The sequence below is a fragment of the Bubalus bubalis genome, chromosome 2, assembly GCF_019923935.1.
Source record: "Bubalus bubalis isolate 160015118507 breed Murrah chromosome 2, NDDB_SH_1, whole genome shotgun sequence".
Classification (NCBI taxonomy): Eukaryota; Metazoa; Chordata; class Mammalia; order Artiodactyla; family Bovidae; genus Bubalus; species Bubalus bubalis.
This window is the reverse complement of record NC_059158.1, coordinates 166269529-166293908: the sequence shown is the minus strand read 5'-3', so window position 1 is coordinate 166293908 and position 24380 is coordinate 166269529. Positions and strand designations below refer to the sequence as shown.

The window sequence follows — 24380 nt, the reverse complement described above, 5'->3', positions numbered from 1 at the left end:
ATATACGAGAACTTAATGTAATTCTGCTTAAGGTGTAAAATTTGGAATAAAAACATGATTTCAATCTTGCATCACTTGTGTGGATTTATTAGTTTTATTCTCTCAGAAACCTCATAAGTGGGCCCAAAGCACAAATTTTAAGTATTTAATTAGACCAGTGTGTGGCCATAATCAAACTTGGAGCTACTAATATGAAAGCATATAAATTATCTAACCAAAATTATGATATTTTGAATTTTCTACGCTTACAAGCTTCCTCATACTAGCAAAATTAGAGTGCCTATCACTTTTCATTCTACTTGAGTCTGCAAGTGTCTTGAAAACAAGATTGTGGTTTGTTTATTAATCTATTACCAGATAGCATCCAAAACTTGAAAAAAAATGTTTATCTAACTCAATATATTTAGCTTTAATAAGATAAAGACAATAACTTTGTTCATAATAATTTTGTTGAATGGTAAGACTGAACATAAAGCTCCTTATGAAAAATGATATTTATTCTTATTTTTTTAGAAACAAGTCAAAACTGCCTGACTAAGGATAACCTGGAAATGAAGGATCTTGCTTGTCAACACTATTTACTTCTCCATATTGTCTTTCTGCCTAAAATTAAAAGGACTATCAAAAAATACTGAACTATCTCTATTTATTTGTAGTAAGTTATTGATACTATAAATCTAGTGACGTTGATACAAGCAAGAGTTACCAAATCCTAATGTGTACTTTAATCTAGATAACAACAACAATAACAACAAAAAGCCTTTTTAAATTATCTTTTAGTAAACTCACAGTCTTTTATACAGGGCAGAATTATAGACTTAATGTACTTTATGAGGTTCACCTAGAACATGACTTTAAAGTCTCCAAGGATACTGTGTTCTCTGCAAGGTCACAGTGACATGGACAAAGCAGCCTGAATGACTAATGGAGAAATCTATTGTACCTCTGTACAGATCCCCCTATGCAGACAGCTGGATGTGACACTGGAACGAAAAACAAAACCAGTTTCTGATTAGATACAATTAAAATATTTGTTTTGTGTCAGGTACAAACCGTTGCCCCCTTATCCTCCACCTAGTTCTGCTTCTTTTAGGACTAGATGAGGTTTAGTTTTTGTGTTTGTAAAGCTCATAATTAAAAAATTTAAGCTTTGTGTCCCAATTTTCTGGATAACTAAACAAACAAGAAAACAAACATGGGTTTCTTGAGTATCTTCCAAGCCCCATCTCTAGTCTATCCTTTCTCACAGGATTTCAGATCTTTAAATCTTCATGCAGTATGGTTTCTGAAATCTGGATCCCAAAATTTCAGCTTGAAATTACTAAAATTGATTTTTACATTTCTGCCCTTATACGTATAGGAATGTACACATGTGGTCAAATCATACATACATGTTTAATAGAGTGTTTTTTGTTTATCTTCTAGACTTTCTTCTTCCTCCCTCTCCATTCAGTTCAGTTTGGTTCAGTCACTCAGTCACGTCCAACTCTTTGCATCCCCATGGACTGCAGCACACCAGGCTTCCCTGTCCATTACTAACTCCTGGAGCCTGCTCAAAGTCATGTCCATCAAGTCCGTGATAACATCCAACCATCTCATCCTCTGTTGTCCTCCTCTTTTCCTTCCTTCAATCTTTCCCAGCATCAGGGTCTTTTCTGATGAGTCAATTCTTCACATCAGGTGGCCAAAGTATTGGAATTTCAGCTTCAGCATCAGTCCTTCCAATGAATATTCAGGACTGATTTCCTTTAGGGTGGACTGGTTGGATCTCCTTGCTGTGCAAGGGACTCTCAAGAGTCTTCTCCAGCACCACAGTTCAAAAGCATCAGTTCTTCAGCATTCAGCCTTCTTTTTGGTCCAACTCTCACATCCGTACACAACTACTGGAAAAACCATAGCTTTGACTATATTATGTTCATTACCTACACCATAGTTTGATCTCAGGTCAAACAACAGGGAGGGAACATAGCCCCACTCATCAACCAAAAATTGGATTAAAGATTTACTGAGCATGGCCCCGCCCACCCAACAGAACAAGACCCAGTTTCCCCCATAGTCAGTATCTCCCATCAAAAAGCTTCCATAAGCTTCTTATCCTTATCTGTCAGAGGGTCTGTTACAATCTCTATATTCTAACTGGATATCTAGCCTTGTAAATGGAAGTCATTTTGTTGTTACTATTATTGTAGGTTTCCCTGATGTTGTTGGAGATTATATTATTCTGGTTTCCTTTTATGCCTTTAAAAACTTGTGTAAAAAAATCTACTTTAACATACCACTTTCTCCACCCTACATGTGCAGGTTTCCAAATTTATCTGAATGATATACTGCTCCTTTAGGGCTTCCCAGGTGGTGCAGTGGTAAAGAATCTGCCTGCCAATGCAGGAGATACAGGAGACTCGGATTGAATCTCTGGGCCGAGGAGCTTAGAAGGCTACAGTCCATGGGGTTGCAAGGAGTCAGACCAGACTGAGTAACTGAGCATGAACAATTTGTTTGCTTGTCTGGCAAGATTTCTTTAGGTAGCATCTCATAGATACTTGTGGATCAGGCATTTTCATTTACCTGTATATAAATATATCTCTCTCTGATTTTAAAAAAGTAGTTGTATTTTTTCTTTGAGTTTTAAAAATATTGATATAAATATAGAACTTTTCACATAATTAGACACAAGAAAAATTAAACCCCAGTGAAAATATTTCTCTTTATGGCTTACCTCTGAGTCAGAATTCCAAAAATCAATTCCACACAGCTAAACACACTGACACTCCTTGGTCTGTAACACAAGCCAGGTATGAATGATGCACTAGAAATGTGAATTAGAAAATATAAAGAGGTAACATCTCCATGTAAGCCATGGCATTGGCAGAAAGGAAGCAATCAACAAGCCTAAAAATTCTGTTCTCATAAAAATAACTTTCTTATTGTTTTTATTTTGTTTTTACAAAAAAATATTGTCATCTTAGAGAAGACAACAGTTAAAAACCTCAGCTCCCACTGACCATTTCCAAACATACATTTGTAGGAAAAATGGCAGGTATTCTTACCTTGATCTGCTTTATGTTTTCAGATAATTATACAATATTGAACACACTATGTAAGTTATTGGAGGGTTAGTTTCATCATATTTGAAGTTAGATATATAGGAACAAGAATTTAATGTGAAATTCATGGACTCAGCTGAGAAAGTTTGGAAAACTAGGATGCATAGTTTGTATTTTTCTACGGAGAGACAATTGATAGCTTTCAACTAGTATTCAAACATGCCATGGCTGAAAAATATTTCAGAAATACTATCGACGTATTTGAAACAGTAATATGATGAAATGATTCTATCATTGGCCTATTGGTATATTTGCACTGGTTTTAATAAAGAAAACATATTTACTGTGTGCTACTGTATTCAAAGAGATATTTATTGGGAATGTGTCATGTTTTATGTACTCTACTGAACACTCTACTTAGCCTATTTTGTGCAGTCTTCATAGTGGAATAAAGTAGGAGCTAATACCAACCTCATCTAATGAATGACTCATGGATCTAAAGGACTCATGTATCAGAGAATTCACATTACTTTCTATGGTCATGTGGTTTATACACTATGGCATCAGAATCTGAGGCCATCTTTCACCAAAGGAAGGTTCTTATGATCCTTGTGCCTAATGTGTTTGAGGAAGATGGGCTACAACAATAATGCCTATTTGAACTAGGAGGGCTGGACAAAATCATAAGTAATCGTGGATTTCAACAGTTTGTTGAAAAGATAAAATATTAGACTCTAATATCATTGGGAGGCCAGGAAAGCCTAGTTAGGTTGACAAATATTCTATGCCATTGATTCTGTCTTAGTCTTCCCTCTGCTCAGTCTTTTAAAAATTTCTCTCAATGAGACAAAAATTCTAATTATCCACAGTTCTTTATAAGGAAATCCTAGACATGATTCTGCAGGGTGCTATAAGTGGAAACAGGAGTTTCTTCATGGTATTAAAGCAAGGGAAGAAGACGTCATCATCTTTGGGAGAATAGTGATGAAATAAGAATAATCACCTGATCCACAGCTTGGCTACTCAAAGAAGACTCTATAATGGATAGTATGGGATAGTAAGTAAGTGGAAATGTATGCGTTATTATCCGGAGAGTCACCTGGGTATTATAAATTGATGTAGTAAAATAGTTTTGGAAAGCAATTTGGCAACCTGTCTGAAAAGCTATAAAAACCTTTATACCTTTTGACCCAGTAATATCTCCCCAGAGAATTTACTCTGAGGAAATAATTCAAAAGAGGAACACAACTATATGCATACAATTATTAATTATAGCATTAACTCAGCCATTGGAAAAGATGGAAACAACCTAAATATCTAACAATAGAAGGGTACTAAATTACAGGACATTAAATTCTAAAAAATATCAGATAGCCAGTACAATTGTAATTTTGAATGCTGAAGAAACACGAAAAATATATTCAATGGAGTTAAGGAAAACAAAGAGTACAAAATTGCAGGTATTTAATGATTAAGCTTTTCCAAAAAGATATTTACATTTGGATGAAGATTTTAAGGAGGACAGAGGAGACTGGTGTACTGCAGTGCATGGGGTTGCAAGAGTCGGACACAACTTAGTGACTGAACAACAACAACAAAAAGATTTTAAAGGAACTAAAAGAAAGTACAAACAGTAGTATATTTTAGAAGTTGGCTTCAGATTGAAACCAGTTTTATGTTGACATATTTTAATGCTCTGATCAAACTATATGTAATAACTAAAAGTCAGAAAAGAATTTGTGCTACTAAGTCTCATGTATTCATCTTGTTTCCACTGTGCTTGTTAAAGATCAGAGATAGGAACAGTGGTTAACTGTGTTATTCTTTATACTGACGATTTTAAACATACCCTCAATAATTGAATTGTTTTGAGTCACTGCAGTTTATTAGGATCACGTTACAACATCCCTCGTGGTCCAGTGGTAAAGAAGCTGCTTTCTAATGCAGAGGAAACGGGTTCAATCCCTGGTCCTAGAAGATTCCCATGCCACACGGCAACTACTCCAGTAAACAAACTGAGCTCGTGCTCTGGAGCCCATAAGCTGTAAGTACTGAGCCCACAGGCCGCACTACTGAAGCTCAAACTCCCTAGTAGCCTGTACTCTGCAACAGAAGCACCACCACAATGAGAAGCCTGTGCATTGCAACTAGAGAGTAGCCCCACTCACTGCAACTAAAGAAAGCCCATGTGTAACAATGAAGACCCAGCACAGCCAAAAATAATAATACAATTTTAAAAAGATCAGACTAGTAAATATGATTTTTTAACTGCCTACACATTAAGTACTTTATTTCTTGTTTCCAGTTGGATTATAATATTACTTAAATTCCTAACTGGGTCCCTACTTCAGTATGCTCCATTTTTAAATTGCAATTTGTGTTTATTTTATTTATTTACTGAATATCTAATACATGCAAGGTACAAATAGGTAGGGGAGAAGAGAGCCCACTGTCACTTTCCATAACACACACATTCTCTTTATGCAAATCTTTTGATCCTCTTGGTTCTCTATGAATGTAGCTGATAGGTATTTCTCCTCAATGTGACAATTTCACCTTTTTTCAGTTCAGTTCAGTCTCTCAGTCGTGTCCAACTCTTCATGACCCCGTGGACTGTAGCATGCCAGGTTTTCCTGTTCTTCACTATTTCCTTGAGTTTGTTCAAACTCATGACCATTGAGTCAATGATGCCAACCAACCATCTTATCATCTGTCACCCTCTTCTCCTGCCCCTAGTCTTTCCCAGCATCAGAGTCTTTTCCAGTGAGTCAGCTCTTCGCATCAGGTGACCCAAGTATTGGAGTTTCAGCTACAGGATCAGTCCCTTCAATGAATATTCAGGGTTGATTTCCTTTAAGATTGGCTAGTTTGATCTCCTTGCAGTCCAAGGGACTCTCGAGAGTCTTTTCCAGAACTACAGTTCAAAAGCATCAATTCTTCCCTGCTCAGCCTTCTTTATGATCTAATACATACATGACAACTGGAACAACCATAGCTTTGGCTATACAGACCTTTGTCAACGAAGTAATGTCTCTGCCTTTTAATATGCTGTCTAGGTTGGTCATAACTTTTCTTCCATGGAGCAAGCATCTTTTAATTTCATGGCTACAGTCACTATCTGCAGTGATTTTGGAGCCCAAAAAAATAACGTCTTACCAAAACCATAAATAATTCAAGAAAGGAAGAAACACGTTTTACAAAGGCTCACTTTGTGCATGAGCACGTGTTTTAATATGCATACTTTATTTTAATATTAACAATAATGCTTAATTTTCTGAATGTTTAATATGTGCCAAGCACTTTGCAAGAGCTTTACTTATAACATCATGTTCAATTCCCACAATGCCAAGGTAAGCAATTATTCTCCATCACAGACAGAATTAAACTAAGGTAGCAAAGATGAAATAGTGAAATTTAATATGAATTTAATTAATTTATAAAGGTGGAACTGGACACTTCAGTTTTTCCCTGAGAAACATATACATATATTTTTAAATATTGTCAGTAAACTCATGATTTCATTGAGGCCAGCATATAGATTTCAGAAAATAATTTGATATAAAATGTGAAATAATTGGATTTAAAGAAGTTACTCTAACTTAATAAAGTGTTACACCCTTCATAAGGATAAAGTAAAATGTATAAAATCTAAGTTATCTTTCCAGTTCTTAAATATGTTATGCTACTTGATAAAACATCACTTGCTTATTGTGGATCAGACAATTTTACAGCTTGATTTAAATTGCACTTGGGACTAATATGAATCAGCTTATTTATGGAGAATCAATCCTAAGATTTATTTCTTCTCTGGAGTACTGATAAACAAACACTTAAAAAAATTTTGGAAAATAGCATTTCTATACTTTAAAGAGATACTGGCGAAGTTGATTTATCTATTTTATTAGAGGTTATAAACAACTAAGTAGATCAAACTGGTATATATTTGACAGTTCCCATGTTTATTTGATAAAATGAACCTATTTCTCAACAGAATTTTTGTAGCTAAATATATAATTGTGCCCTGTGGTGTAACATCATTATAGATATATACAAAACCATCACTGGGGCTTTGCTGGTGACTCAGATGGTAAAGAATTCTCCTGCAATTCAGGAGACGGGTTTCGATCCCTGGGTCGAGAAGATCCTCTGGAAAAGAAAATGGCAACTAGCTCCAGTCTTCTTGACAGGAAAATCCCACAGATAGAGGTGACTGGCAGGCTACAGTCCAGGGGGTCACAAAGAGTAAGTCACAACTGAGCACACAAAAATATATACACACAATGGTTAGAAGTGTTATACTTGCTTTAACATATTTAAGATAAAATAAATAAGCATGATTTATTTAATTCTTGATTCAAAGATGCTAAATGATTCAACTTTTTCCCAGCAGTGATACCTTGATTAATTCATCCTCTGGGGAGGAGGCTCAGCCTTGTTTATATGAGTTCAACGGTTTTAACTAAAAACATCAATAGGAGGATGAAAAAAAACACAACTTCTCTTTAAATGAAATGCCAAACATTAACAAACCAGAGGACACAGCTTTTGTTGCTGTTTGTTTTTCCCTTTCCCTGAAGTCCCTGAAGTACCTAGCTGTACACCAGTAGTCAGCCCAAGACAACAGGTCCTGGAGCCCAGACCAGGTACTCATATTTTAAGATTTATTTTATGTATCAAACACTTTGATGGGTCTACTATATAGTAGGCATAGTTCCAAGCTCTTGGCTAATATTTATTAATTTTATCGTTATGGCAACTCAGAAGAAGGTGATACTCTTTATATACTCATTTTAAAGATAAAGAAACTTAGGTGCACAAACTTTAACCAAGATTCCTAAAATCAAAAAACAAGCAGGTGGTGGAGGCTGGACCTAAGTGCTGTGGGTAGAATATTTGATCATCATCACCAATATATGAGGCTATCTCTCCAGGTCTTGGCCAAGTGATTTGGTGGCTAGATCCTCCTGAGCACTTAACCTCTCTGAGCTTCAGTCTTTTAAGTTGAAAAACAAGAACAGTATCTACAATCAATGACTTCTGTGAGTCTGCACATACAAGTTTTGATGTTTTCATTCCTACGTATCCCTCCCCAGCATAGATCTTCCCAGCAACCTACTAGAGTTGGTTTTGGTTCTATCCAATAACACATTATATTATAAAATATATCCTATTTTGTACTCATCTTATTAGACTTGTAGTAGCATCAGGGTGTGCTAATGTGTCTAATCTACTCTATGTTGTGTTCCCAGTGCCCACAGAGGACCTGGAATGTAGGAGGAATTTAATCAATATAATTTTATGAAAGAGTTAATGTACAATTTTCCTACTATCCATAGAATATTCATCAACAACATGTTAGCAAATGCATCTTCATCAACAGGTATGCTATAATAAAAGTAGCATTTCCTAGGAAATATTAAGTAAAATCAAGATTGTGCAAATGGGAATCAAAATGAAAGCACAAAAGCAGTTGACAAATCTTTAAATTATTGATGTACCAAATGGATGCCTTTTCCCTTTGAGATAAAAGTGAATTAAATCAAGAGCACTAAGGCCATGGTTAAAATGAAAAACACCAATCAATAAAGCAAAAATAAACCAAAAAATGTAACTGGACTCACAAAGCAAGGTATTTATATGACATTTTTCTGGCAGCCTGGTCCTGTCAAATGACCATGAGAACTAACTACCAGAGTCACAAGCCTTGGAGGCTGACCCCACTTTAGCTGAAGCTGAAGGAAATTTCTATATGTGGTTACCAATGATCTTAGACAGAAAGGTCCAACTTAAATTGTATTCAGAAGATAGAGTGGCCCAGTACAGCCACTGCTCACAAATACTCACAACAGCTTCATCTGGCCGTATCTGCAACCAGTGGGCTTCTTGTTTCTTGCCTATGACTCTGATTTCTAGAACTCAAACTCAGAACTATATTAAAATTAAAACTTATAGGCAAAATTGTCATAGACCTAATATTTTATGCTGAGAGATTTTATATGAAGCAGATTGGTTTTCTTATACCTCACTTTGGGAATTTCATTAGCAAGCTGGGCATATATAAAACAAATAAGTGAGCTGTTTGACAGTATAATGACTCACCATTAAAAAAAAAAAAAGAAAAGAAAAATACATGAAATGTTTCTAAAATGAAGAGTCAAACTACAGAAGGAAGCTGATATGCTTTTACAAAATGGGCCTGAAGACAAAAACCAAAGATAAATGTGTATGTTTAAAATTACTTGTGGGCAAGGCTGCCATCTTAAATATTTGAAGTATTCAGGCCTCCAGGCACCTGTTCAAGTTTGTGCTGATTCTCTCCAGGCAGCTGCTTACTTGCCTCTGCTTCAAGCTGGACCTGAACATGGTCCAGGATGTAGCATTGATGAGCAAGTTCAGCTGGTGCTAAATGACAGGTGTTGGCTCCTGATTGCCTTCAGTGGCATGGTGGGGGATATTTCTTAACAGAGGGAAAGAGAGGAGACATCAAACACTTGCTGTTCCAATTCAATGTTTTAATGTTTGTCCAAATCAATGTTTAATGTTTAATGAAAGGCATAGACTAGCAAAAGAAATAAGTTAATACCAGGCTTACAGAAAACTTTTTCTTAATGAATGCACACTGGTAGCACAACAAAGAGGTGACATCGCTCGTAAGATTTAGGATACTTTACAAAGTCCATTATCCACAGGGCATGCTCTTATGATCACTAAAGCCTTGAATCCAGGTGGATGGGTTGACCTAATGGTCAAGACAACTGCAAGATCTCATTGTGTCAGCCTCTAGACCACAGTCTGTGGGCCACTAACTGAGAAGGCATAGAATGCACTTTCCATAAGTATATGAAGCTAACAGAGGTACTTCTACAACCAGATGGGCACAGAAATGCTCCCAGGTCCATCCTAGAATCCAGTGAGACTTTTCTGGGTGACAATAGAGCATATCAACGAATTATGCCCTGAATGGTAAATCCAGCCTACTGCTTATTTGATTAAATAAGCATTGAATCAAAATAAGCAGTAGGCTGGATTTTATGTTTGCATTTTATATTGAGAGGAATCTAGAAGGCTATTTAATGACCTGTAAAAAATTTATGAATTTCAAATTGCGGTAGCTGAAAATAAAGTTTTATTGGAACACAGCCACACAGCATTTGTTTACATATTGTATATGGCTACTTTTGTGACAGAGTAGTTGTAACATAGACTATATCATTCACTGAGTATAAATTGCTTGCTATTCGGCCTTTTACCAAAATGGTTGCCAATAAACATATAGTATATGGCATTTGATATTGGTATAGCCTCTTACCAGTTGTGATAATCGGTAACTCTGAGCCTCAGTTTGCTCAGCTGTAAGGGGATATTACGGAGAAGGCAATGGCAACCCACTCGAGTACTCTTGCCTATAAAATCCCATGGATGGAGGAGCCTGGTGGGCTGCAGTCCATGGGGTCGCTGAGGGTTGGACACGACTGAGCGACTTCACTTTCACTTTTCACTTTCATGCATTGGAGAAGGAAATGGCAACCCACTCCAGTGTTCTTGCCTAGAGAATCCCAGGGACGGGGGAGCCTGGTGGGCTGCTGTCTATGGGGTTGCAAAGAGTCAGACATGACTGAAGTGACTTAGCAGCTTAGCAGCAAGGGGATATTAATATTCATTTCAGGGTTCTTGGGCATATTACATGAGATAAGGTGTGATAAAGTACCTAACATAATGGCAGTAAATGGTTACTATTTTTATTCATAATGTAATAAGAAAGATAATAAATATTATATTTCCTAGTCTCTATGTTATGATTCTGAATAATGTGAGAGGCCACAAGTCTCCCTACAATTCCAGGCTGTTTGAGAGTATATTGGATATAATATTGGATCAGGCAGGGATCCGTTCCATAGCAAAATTCCATGGACTAATGACTTAAAAGGGCTTCCCAGGTGGCTCAGTGGTAAAGAATCCTCCTGCCAATGCAGAAGATGCAGGAGATGTAGGTTCAATCCCAGGGTCAGGAATATCCCCTGGAGTAGGAAATGACAACCATCACCAGTATTCTTGCCAGGTCAATGTCATGAAAAGAGGAGCTTGGTGGGCTACAGTCCACAGGGTTGCAAAGAGTGGGACACAACTGAGTGACTGAGCATGCAGATGGCTTAAAACCAGAAATGCATTTCTCACAGTTCTGCTGATCAGGAAGCACAGTGGTTGGGGCCCCACATGGTCAGGTTCTAAGGCAACCTCTCTTCTTGGCTTGCAGGTTCTAAGGAAACCTCTCTTCTTGGTTTCTTCTTTACTCATTGTGTTCTCACGTAGTAAAGAAAGAAAGGCAGAGAATGAGAAGACTCTGGTGTTTCTTCTTCTTGTGAGGGAAATTATCCCATCATGGGGCTTCATCATATTTAGCTCATATAAACCTACTTACCTCTCAAAAATTCCACCTCCAAATACCATCACTTTGGGGATTAGGATTTCAACATATGAATTTGGGGTGGGGGACAGTAAATCCAAAACAGATATTGAATCTCTGGCAGCTGTTCCACTGTTTTTTCAGTGTGTAGCAGTGTTCAATTCAATATCAGCTTTAGGAAAGAATCCCTGTTAGTCTTAACCAGTGGGGCCCTTTTGTCAATAAGAGAGGGACTTTTTATTTATCTCAGTGACTATAAAGTGTCATTGCATTAACTGACTGAAGGCAAATGTGTGTGTATGTGTGTGTGCACGTGCTAAGTTGCTTCAGTTGTGTCTTACTCTTTGAGACCCAATGGACTGGAGCCCACCAGGCTCCTCTGTCCATGGGACTCTCTAGGCAAGAATACTAGAGTGCATTGCTGTTTCCTCCTCCAGGGGATTTTCCTGACCCAGCGATTGAACCCGCATCTCTTACATCTACCACATTGGCAGATGGGTTCTTTACCACTAGCACCACCTGGGAGGCCCAATATATATATATATAAGATTAAACAAAAAAATCACACCCCAAAACTCAGCATCATCACTTATGAATATCACCCCTTTCCTACAGAGACCGGTGAACAGATGTAAAGCCTAAAACTTCTACAGAATTTTACAAACATCATTCCATGATCAGGCAATCCAGTTCAAGGTAAAAGAAGTGATAGGAGAGTCAAGCCACAAGAGCCAGAGAACAAAGAATGCCTTAAGCCAGCCACACCTCTCATGTTTCCTGCCTGTGAGCTTCTCAGTCCTTTAGAGCTTAAGTCACTTTGAGTTAGATTTCTTGAATTTCACCAACAATGTAAACCAATTACTGCAACTGGTACCTGCCCGTAGATTCAAGTTGAAAGCCCACCTACCTGTATCACTCAGATGTCCAGTAGAGAATCAGAGTGCAGTGACTCATCAATTTTCTATAATTGTATATGTTGAGATCCATTTATAACTATTAAAATATCTCATATACCTTGCTCAATAAACTTCACTTTGTACTTAGTGCCACTGTGTTCAAAGCACTGTGCTCAAGCTGGGGGAGATGCAAAGATGAATCAAGCACGTTACTAGACTTCAAGGACTTAAGGACCTTGTGGAGAAAAGCAACATATAAACGACATGAGAAATTAAAATAGGAGGTGAAACAAAATGAGGCACATGTTCAACACAGCATTAGAACCAGAGACCAGAGTTACTGCCCCCATTAGATACTCACAACAGCTCTGCAGGGGAGACTGAACAGATGTTTTTATCCTCATTGTTACAGATTAGAAGATTCTGAAAGGTCCAGTGTGACTGGGGTAATTAGTTCTACATTAATTGTGCTCAGTGATTTTGGCTCAAAGCCCAATGTTCTTTTCATTCTTCCATGAAATTTCTTAAAAATAATAACAGCATTGTAGATAAAAGGTATTGTGTATTAAACATTTCATAAAGGGCTGACATATAGCAACCTGACATACACTGTCAAGGAATAAAATGTGAAATGTATAAGATAATGGGAGAGCACTCTGAGCAACCTAAGGTCACCTGTTCCAGTTAAGGAGAAGCTACTACTCAGCTCATTATTGGTCGATATTATGAGAATTTTCTACTTTTTAAGAGATTCGTCATCTAAAGTATATATGGAATTTAAAAAGCATTTTCACATTTTAATCAGGTCCTATCAAGTCTACCTCCAAAATACATATTGAACTTGTCTACTTCCTTCCATCTCTCTGCAATATCCTCCTAAATGATCTTCCAGATTCCAGTGTTATACCTTTCTTATACACCCTCCAAACAATGGTCAGAGTGATGCATTTAATAATAAAGGCTATCATCTCTTTATATACCCTAAATACTCATCGATCAGGATTTAACATGGAAGCCCAGACATCCTGGGTATTATAGGAATAATTGGCCTCTTTTAAAGATTAGACCTTACACAAATATGGGAAGAAGTGGTTATGTGAAAAAGTTTGAAACTGAGACTAAAAAAACAAACAAACAAACAGAAAAGGGTCATTGACTCATCACCCAATGCACTGATGTGGCTAGAAACCTAAATCTCACTCTGTGTGTGTGTTTGTGTGTTTAAATAGGTTTATATGCATGTATAGACAGAGAAGAAGGGGGTGACAGAGGATGAGATGGTTGGATAGCATCACCCACTCAATGGGCATGAGTTTGAGCAAACTCTGGTAGACAATGAAGGACAAGGAAGCCTGGTGTGCTGCCGTCCATTGGGTCACAAAGAGTCAGATATGACTTAGCAACTGAACAATAGACAGATATATAGGCATATATTTTTCAATAATTATCTTTATTTTTATATGGGGTCCTGTTATATAATTCATCATAGTTTGTATATATGCAAATTTATTAAAATTAATAAGTGTATAGGTTTAACTACACTTATGGGTATGTCAGTGTCTGTACAAGAAGGCTCAAATCTGATATCAGATAGAATTCTGACGTTGGCACATTGGATAAAGCAATATCTCCACTCAGCTTATTTCTAGCTAGAGAACTACATTTTACATGTGAAAACAAAGGACCAGATCACGCATGATTTTACCAAGATATATCATAGAGTTGATTTTTATTTGAAGACCAATATTTCAAACTAGGAAGCTTATATCAGACAGTTAACAAATCAAAATTATCTTAAGACCCAAAGCACCATCCCTGAAGAAGGGCAAGGCAACCCACTCCAGTATTCTTGCCTGGAAAATCCCGTGGACAGAGGAGCCTGGTGGGCTACAGTTCATGGAATCACAAAGAGTCAGACACAACCAAGCAACTGAGCACAAACCACCTTGCCAAGAACATTTCTACTATTTGGGATTTAAATTTCTCTTGTTCACAAAGTAAAGACTCACACTGTCTATCTACCTGCAGGTATTCAGTCTTCATGGGCAAAGTGATCTCATGGGTTTTTGTACATTTTACTTCCAGATATTATGAAGAGTAAGAAATTCCACCTAACTGTCTCACAGGATCCCTAGGACTCTGAAACTTTTTTAAAGATTTGAAAGGACTATGAGGCAGTCTGTGGAACAAGTGGATGTGATGGAAAGCCACATTACTCAGTGATAACCTTAAGTGAAAGTCACTCAGTCGTGTTCAACTCTTTGAGACCCCATGGACTAAACAAGTGGTCTATGGAATTCTCCAGGCCAGAATACTGGAGTGAGTAGCCTTTCCCTTCTCCAGGGGATCTTCCCAACCCAGGAATTGAACCCAGCTATCCCGCATTGCAGGCGAATTCTTTACCAGCTGAGCCACAGGGAAGCACAAGAATACTGGAGTGGGTATCCTATCCCTTCACCAGTGGATCTTCCCAACTCAGGAATCCAATGGGGATCTCCTGCATTGCAGGTGGATTCTTTACCAACTGAGCTATCAAAGAAGCCCAATCTTAGAGAATTCCATTCCTTCTGCATTTACTCTCACAGTGCCCAATACAAGTGCCCAAGCATTTGCATTTATTTGTTGAATAAATGATTGAATGGGATAAATGAAAATAAAACCACATTATAATATTATGGCTATGTGATTCTCTAGAATCTGGGACTTTACTTTGTGGTGGAGCCAAACAGTAATAGAATTTAACACTAAAGTGCTTTTTCTTTTTCACTCCATGCAGCGCTCCTCCAAAAAACAGAATTAGGTTGCTAGCACTTACCATGAACACCAAATATGTACAAGGCATGGAGACACACTAACCATTCTGTCTGCTCAGATGGCATGCATATTCAATACATGGGCTTAGTCAACCGTTTGTTACATATTGCAATTCTTCACATTCTAGACTCTTGATATAGATCTTGATGTTAAAACGTTTTAACCTACAGAAGCACTGCCAAGCTCAACAAGTCTCACCATGATCAGTTTTCATGATGCTATGCTTTCATGCACACATCGGTGATCGGTGTTACCTCTATCTAGTATTTTGTCCATTAAACCAAACCTGAAATGCACAATGTAATAACAGGCAAACTTCAAGCAAAGATATTTTTTCTCAATACTTATCCATGGAGAAATTTAACAGAGATGATCAAAGGTTTTCTCCTTTCCACGGGTGAGGACTAAATCAAATCCTCATCTTGTCCTGATCCCTACAAGAAACAGAAAACATATCTAAGAGTTCTAATGTTTGTAGACATTAGATTACATGCATGTCAGATTTTGTAACTGATTATAACTCAATTCAAAACAACACAGAAATGTATCCACAACTAAAAGATGTGACTGCAGCCATGAAATTAAAAGATGCTTGCTCCTTGGAAGAAAAGTTATGACCAACATAGACAGCAGAGACATTACTTTGCCAACAAAGGTCCATCTAGTCAAAGCTATGGTTTTTCCAGTGGACATGTATGGATGTGAGAGTTGGGATATAAAGAAAGCTGAGTGACAAAGAATTGATGCTTTTGATCTGTGATGTTGGAGAAGACTCTTGAGAGTCCCTTGGACTGCAAGGAAATCCAACGAGTCAACCCTAACAGAAAACATTCCTAAGTATTCATTGGAAGGACTGATGCTGAAGCTGAAACTCTAATACTTTGGCTACCTGATACAAAGAACTGACTCACTGGAAAAGACTCTGAAGCTGGGAAAGATTGAAGGCAGGAGGAGAAGGGGACAACAGAGGATGAGATGGCTGATTGGCATCACCCACTCAATGGACATGAGTTTGAGTAAACTCCAGGAGTTGGTGACTGACAGGGAGGCCTGGTGTGCTGCAGTCCATGGGGTTGCAAAGAGTCAGGCATGACTGAGTGACTGAACTAAACTGAAATAATTGGTGCTTACATTTTGAATGCAAAGTAAAAAGACAAAAAGAATGACAATCCTACAGATAATGTGGATAGCAGAGCAAAACTTGTGTGTGCCTATCAAAGTGTGTAACTGCTTCAACTTTTTTTCTTTTAGACATATTTGAAACCAAGTCGACATAAGAATCTGTTACATGGTTTGTGTGCTAAGTCGCTTCAGTTGTGTCTGACTCTTTGTGACCCAAAGGACTGTAGCCCACCAGGCTCCTTTGTCCATGGGATTTTCCAGGCAAGAATACTGGAGTGGGTTGCCATGCTCTCCTCCAGTGAATCTTCCTGACCCCGGGATCAAACTCACATCTGTTATGCCTCCTGTATTGGCAGGTGGGTTCTTTACCACTAGCACCACCTGGGTTACTAAAGTATAAATATGGAAAATAAGATGTAACACAGGACATAGGAATCTTTTTTTACTGATCCTATAAGACTGTCTATCCGACTTGTCTCCATAAGCATTACTGGACAAACTTAGTTTTAAAATATCAGGAAAGCAGAATTCACATTTCCTATTTCTATGTTGGTCATTCCTCCTAGATTATAGTTCTTTATATCTCATTATACCTCTAAGTGTATTTAGGTTTTTTGGGGTTTTTTTTCTGAGATATTGGCAAGTATTACCATGTTTGTTTTCTGAGTCTTAATAATTTCTTCTAAATCACTGTGGTCTTCAATTTTATCCTTCAAGCAACATTATGACTCTTCACTTATCTATATTGTTTCTGCAATTTTAAATTTGTTTAAATTTTTCCTCCTTTATTATTTCTTATCCTTCCTCTTCTTTCTCACTCTCTTTTTCCTTCTGTCTTTTTTTCCCCTCTATTCTCATCTTCATCTTTCCTTTCTCCTGCATAGGTCAATTTTGCATAGATTCTGCATAGATAAATGGCTAATTTATCTCTTTTAATCTCATTCCCCACCCCATCTTTTCCTACACATATTAGTCTCCAGGCTTAAACTTATCATTTTCAATTCAGAGACTTCACATTTGCTGTTTGGCCTGGAATGCTCTTTCCCCAATCTTTCTCTTTCCCATCAAAGCTATCATATATAGCTATGTACTGTGTACCACACAATTCCCGGGGTAACACTCATTAAGCTATTATGTGACTGATTTCCCCAGTTTTGCAACATGGTGGTCTGATTTCTACCTTAAGAAACTCAGCTTATATATCTTTAAATAGGCCTTTTCTCACAATCATATCTAAAGTCCCTCTACCTATCCCACTCAATCTGGTAACTCTTCATCTCATCCTGTCGATTTCTTTCATAACACTTATGGGAATCAGTAATTATTCCACATATTTATTTATTGCATATTAATCATATCTATTCTCTAGACTAAACTTTCTTGAGTTTTGTGATCTCCTATGCCTTGGTTGTATTGTGTAATAGGTTGTATTGTGTAATACCTGTTACATCTTTAACTATGCCTGGCGCATACAACGCCCTTTATAAATCAGTGTTGAATAAAGAAAAAAAAAATAACTTAGTGAATACAGTTTCCTTGAATATATTCATTTTTATTTCTCATTACAATCAGATGGAATAAAAACCAGTCTCCAAATAATGATCTCACCATCCATCTGTTGTGTAATACATCATTTCTTTGGTTTCATGAATCTATCCTTTCTTTGAAGGTGTTTGATTAAAATTTAATTGTGCTTGTAAAATATAACTTATTTTAAATATTGCTTTAACATTTTTGTTGATGTGCAAATATGTTTGATGATGGCAAGGTGCAAGTAAAGCTTGCATGGAGGTTGGTCTAGGATGGTCAGTGAGGGAGGAAGCAGAAGAGAGTTTATTGATGGAGCAACAGAAAAGTCCCACAGTGATTTTCTATCTACTTTGTAATTCTAACCAAGCCTGCCTGGCTCTTCACTGCTGAATGGGTAATGAGACTGAAAGTGACACTCATAATGCCCTCAACTATATCACTTCTTCCCAGCTGATTTCAGGACAGTGATGGTGGATAGTTCCCTGCACTTTGCAGCTTTCTGATAAGAGATCTTCTGCTTTGCTTTCTGATATCTTGAAAGGCCATTCAGCCAAGCATAGAAACAACCCACCAGTGGAGGAAAGGACAGGAGAATTAATACCCTTGGGAACAATTTCCAACTATGGAGGGGTGGGGCTTTGTGACCAAATGTCCTAGTCGCACTCTCTTTTGTGGGACATATCTGAAGCAGTTTCTACATTAGTTAGTACTCATGGTTACCCAGAAGCCATTGCTGCACTTGGTATTGGGTTTATTTTTCCTGGTCTCACTCTCCCCACTACCTCTCTAGTGAGTTGTAGAATTATCCTCCAAAATAAACCACATGGATTCAAATATTTCTCTTAGCAACTACTTTTGCATGTGTGTCATTTCAAGCATCTCTGACTCTTTGCAACCCTGTGGACTGTAACCCACCAGCCTCCTTTGTCTATGGGATTTCCCAGGCAAGAATACTGGAGTGTTGCCATTCCAGTATCCAGAAGGGTTGCCATTCCCTTCTCCAAAGGATCTTCCTGACCCAGGGATTGAACCCGTCTCCTTTGTTTCCCACAACTACTTTTGGGAGACCTCAAATAGGTAAAAGCCATTAAATTTTGTCCCCTCTTATTTAATCTGTACCCCATCCATCCTCTTCACAAGAACCTTTGTCACAGTTATGTACTATTACTATGTAATAAATTCAGAAAATGCCTAAAGTAAAATAAAAATAGCTGGAGAAAAAGCTAGTCTTTTTAAAAACTTTGCACCCAAAGATTCAGCATTCTTACCTAAGTAGTATTGCTTCTTTTGACCTAGACCATCCCATTTTATGGGCTTCCCTAGTGGCTCAGCTGTTGAAGAATCCACTTGAATTGCTGGAGACCTGGGTTCAACCCCTGAATTGGGAGGATCTCCTGGAGAAGGGAACAGCTACCCACTTCAGTATTCTGGCCTGGAGAAATTTGTCCATGAGGTCACAAAGACGTGACTGAGCAACTTTCACTTTATCTCATTTTATACATCAAAAATCATAATGTTTATCTCTTTGTGACTCTTACAAATGAGATATTGAATAGAATTTAAGAAAAAAGAAACAACATAAGATACACAAGGACTTAAATTCATACCTGGGCTTCAGCATTTCCTACTTTTCAAAATGGGGAAATCATTCTTCACCTCTCCAGACTTACTAAGTTGGTAATTGTAATATACATCTTACAGGTTAATTTTAGTGGTCAACTGTAAAGCATACCTCCCTACACTAGCCTTTTATGCTTCAGTTAAAAGAAAAAAAAATTGTGGCTAACTACTTTATATGGCTAATATACTAAAATGGGAAAAAAGTCTCCAAAATATAGATATAAAGAAAGAAAATTATATATTTTTTGATATATGTACCATATGCATCATATCATATGTACCATGTGTATATGTGCCAAATATATATGTATGTATATGTGTATACATGTATGTATATGGTGCATATACATATATGTATATGGTAGATGTATACACATACATCATATGTATCATATGTACCATATGATAGTACAGACTGATGTATGCTTAAAACAAACCCACATGACTTTAAAACTGTACATATGTATATGCATATACATACCTAAACATGCATTTTATATATGGAAATATGAGAGAATATGTAAATACACTGGAAAAATTCTGAAAGATGCATATGAATTTGTGGGTGAAACACTGAAGTGGATTTCGCATTTTATGCTATGTACTTCCCCAACTTCTGTCCTTCATGATAGTAAGAGTACCTACTCATGTATTTCTTGTGTAATAAATAGATCACATATTAATATTTCCCATTCTTATTTTATATATGGAACTTCTCTTATGCAAAATTTTACAGAAACTATTTTAATGTGGAAACAAACAAAAGGCAGTATTTTTTGCTATGAAACAATAGTATGGTCCTTGGGCCATGGTAAACATTCCAAAAATGTTAATTGAGTATATTAAGGAGTAAGTAAATAAATGATTGACCAATTATTATCACCAAAGCTCCAGTCTCTAAAGTGGACCTATCGTCATTATAATTGTTCAGCGACATAAAATCCAATACAATGTGAAAGCTGAAAATAAACAGCTTGAATGAGGTTCCTAGAAACTCACTGTTACTTTCTATTTAATTTCTTACAATACTTTTTTAGGGTTGTTGTTATGACTGGAAATGGCCGTGGAATGGTGTGTAGTCAATAGAAGTTGGAGAGAAGAGTTGATTTTACAGAAGCATTTTTTAAAAATTTAAATATTAGTATTGTTTTCATCTAGATTGGTGTTTACTAAACTTATTGTGATAATCATCTCATGATGTATGTGATATATGCAAGTCAAATCATTATGCTTTAGACTTTAAACTTATAGCACTGTATGACACTTATTATCTCAATAAAACTGGAAGAAAATAGATAGCTGCAAGAAACAACACTAATAAATCCATATCTAGAAAATGATCACACAACACACAATGTAATACAAAATATATTTGCATTGAGTTAAATAATAAATATGGGCTTCCCTGGTAGCTCAGATAGTAAAGAATCTGCCTACAATGCAGGAGACCCAGGTTTGATCTCCTGAAGAAGGAAATGGCTACCCACTCCAGTTATTCTTGCCTGGAAAATTCCATGGACAGAGAAGCCTAGTGAACTACATTCCATGGGCTCACAAAAAGAGTCAGACACAACTGAATGACCAACACAAAAAATCAATATAAAGTCAAAATGTATTATTTTAATCCACATGATCATAACACTATTCAGAATAATAGATTCAATTTATTTTCATTAAATTCTTTGAAATTGTTATTATCATGAAAGTGATATTTGTGATTAAAAACTCTGCTTAGGCATGCAACCACTCATGCTTGGTTAGATAAAACTCAGTTTTATATATCTAAGTGTTCAAACTCCTGGCTCACTGTTAGACTAATGTTGCTGTTTATCTATTACCATCACTCTTCCCTTCTTAACATATTCAATCTTTAATCTCTGCAAAACAGAAACGGCAAAATTTAATGTACATGACAGTGCCAGAAATGCTGTTCCGAATCTCATGAGGAAACACATTATCAGTTATCTCTCTGAAATCACTGATCATTTGAATAAAATTCTGGGAGTTAGAAGATGGTGAATGGCAGAGCCAAAGTTTGAATATAAGACATTTGGCTCCAGAGCCAGTAAGTATTAAGTAATACAAGTAAGTATTCTTCAAATTAGATAAAGCTTAAAATATTCAGTAAGAATCTACTGTAATCTAATCTTGTTCCAGAAGTAACCAGTCTTGGTATATTTTTTTGCAATGCTAAGTCACTTCAGTTGTGTCTGACTCTGTGCGACCCCATAGACGGCAGCCCACCAGGCTCCCCCATCCCTGGGATTCTCCAGGCAAGAATACTGGAGTGGGTTGCCATTTCCTTCTCCAATGCATGAAAGTGAAAAGTGAAAATGAAGTCTCTCAGTCATCCCCGACTCTTAGCAACACCAAGGACTGCAGCCTACCAGGCTCCTCCGTCCATGGGATTTTCCAGGCAAGAGTACTGGAGTGGGGTGCCATTGCCTTCTCCGATCTTCTTCTTCTTCCTCTTCTTCTTCTTCCTCTTCCTCTTCCCCTTCCCCTTCCCCTCCTCCTCCTCCTCCTTCTTCTTCTTCTCCTTCTTCTCCTTCTTCTCCTGCATTGTAGGCAGATTCTTTACTATCTGAACTACCAGGGAAGCCCATATTTATTATTTAACTCAATGCAAATATATTTTGTATTATATTGTGTGTTGTGTGATCATTTTCTAGATATGGATTTATTAGTGTTGTTTCTTGCAGCTATTTTCTTCCAGTTTTATTGAGATAATAAGTGTCATACAGTGCTATAAGTTTAAGAAGGAGAAGAAGGAGAAGATTACACACACCTTGTAATCAATGGAGTTGTAATTTGACTTAGGCAACCTAACGATTTTCCAGTCATAGTAATTGTGTCTATTTGGTTTGGTCTGTCAGTCATGTCTGACTCTTTGAAACAGCATGGACTATAGCCTGCCAGACTTCTCTGTCCATGTGACTTCCCAGGCAAGAATACTGGAGTGGGTTGCAATTTACTTCTTCAGGGGACCTTCCCAACCCAGGCATCCAACCCAGGTCTCCTGCATTATGGGAGGATTCTTTATCATCTGAACCACCAGAGAAGCCCATAACTGTGTCGGTATCTATATGCAAATTATGGCACTAGAATTAACTAATATATATGCATTAATCTTAGCATCAGAGAAGGCAATGGCACCCCACTCCAGTACTCTTGCCTGGAAAATCCCATGGACGGAAGAGCCTGGTAGACTGCAGTCCATGGGTTCGCTCAGAATTGGACACGACTGAGCGACTTCACTTTCACTTTTCACTTTTATGCATTGGAGAAGGAAATGGCAACCCACTCCAGTGTTCTTGCCTGGAGAATCCCAGGGACGGGGGAGCCTGTTAGGCTGCCGTCTCAGGGGTCGCACAGAGTCAGACATGACTGAAGTGACTTAGCAGCAATCTTAGCATATTTTTAACTACTTTCTAACTTCTCACTTGGCTATCACTAAATTGCATTTGACCAAGTAAGCATTTAATTTGAAGGCCATAGCTATTTGTTGTAGGAAATGTAAGGTTGGATTTAGGATTGTAAAAATGGAGTGGATCTGGATAAGTGGAAAATCAATAGAGAGATTTTTGGACAAAGGGTACTGAACACCTGGCTTTATATATGGAAGATTTATTTATGGTTGGCAGTTAAATAAAAGTGATTCTATTACCATTGCAATAGGAGAAGGCAATGGCACCCCAATCCAGTACTCTTGCCTGGCAAATCCCATGGATGGAGGAGCCTGGTAGGCTGTAGTCCATGGGGTCGCTAAGAGTCAGACAGGACTGAGCGACTTCACTTTCACTTTTCACTTTCATGCATTGGAGAAGGAAATGGCAGCCCACTCCAATGTTCTTGCCTGGAGAATCCCAGGGATGGGGGAGCCTGGTGGGCTGCCATCTATGGGGTCGCACAGAGTTGGACACAACTGAAGCGACTTAGCAGCAGCAGCAGGTAAATGTTATTGGAGGCTTACTTTGTGCCAGACATTTTATATATGTATATATATATATATATATATATATATGTTATATCACTACTAAAGTTCATTTTACAAGTGAACTATCGAGGGCATAAGGTGTGATTTATCCAAGACACATAGCTGGCAAATTTCAGAGGAATGGCTGGAGTTTAGTCATGTCTAATTCCAAACTTGATCCTGCCAAGCTTTTGCAAAACTATGGGAGAAATATCAGTAACCTCAGATATGCAGATGACACCACCCTTATGGCAGAAAGTGAAGAGGAACTAAAAAGCCTCTTGATGAAAGTGAAAGAGGAGAATGAAAAAGTTGGCTTAAAGCTCAACATTCAGAAAACTAAGATCATGGCATCCTGTCCCATCACTTCATGGCAAATAGATGGGCAAACAGTGGAAACAGTGGCTGACTTTATTTTTCTGGGCTCCAAAATCACTGCAGATGGTGATTACAGCCATGAAATTAAAAGACACTTACTCCTTGGAAGAAAAGTTATGACCAACCTAGACCACATATTAAAAAGCAGAGACATTACTTTGTCAACAAAGGTCCGTCTAGTCAAGGCTATGATTTTTCCAGTAGTCATGTATCGATGTGAGAGTTGGACTATAAAGAAAGCTGAGCACTGAAGAATTGATGCTTTTGAACTGTGGTGTTGGAGAAGACCCTTGAGAGTCCCTTGGACTGCAAGGAGATCCAACCAGTCCATTCTAAAGGAGATCAGTCCTGGGTGTTCATTGGAAGGACTGATGTTGAAGCTGAAACTCCAATACTTTGGCCACCTAATGCAAAGAGTTGACTCATTTGAAAAGACCCTGATATTGGGAAAGATTGAGGGCAGGAGGAGAAGGAGACAACAAAGGATGAGATGGTTGGATGGCATCACCAACTCAATGGACATAAGGAGTTGGTAATGGACAGGGAGGCCTGGCGTGCTGCAGTTCATGGGGTCGCAAAGAGTCAGACAGGACTCA

General features: G+C 37.6%; 1 long non-coding RNA gene across 1 annotated transcript; it reads right to left on the bottom strand.

Moving 5' to 3' along the window:
* Positions 1–476: 476 nt before the first annotated feature.
* LOC123328589 lies at positions 477–1546 on the bottom strand. The gene is made up of 2 exons (XR_006543516.1): positions 1392–1546; positions 477–983 (listed from the first exon to the last, which is right to left on the bottom strand). It is a non-coding gene; the product is annotated as an uncharacterized LOC123328589 (long non-coding RNA).
* Positions 1547–24380: the final 22834 nt, after the last annotated feature.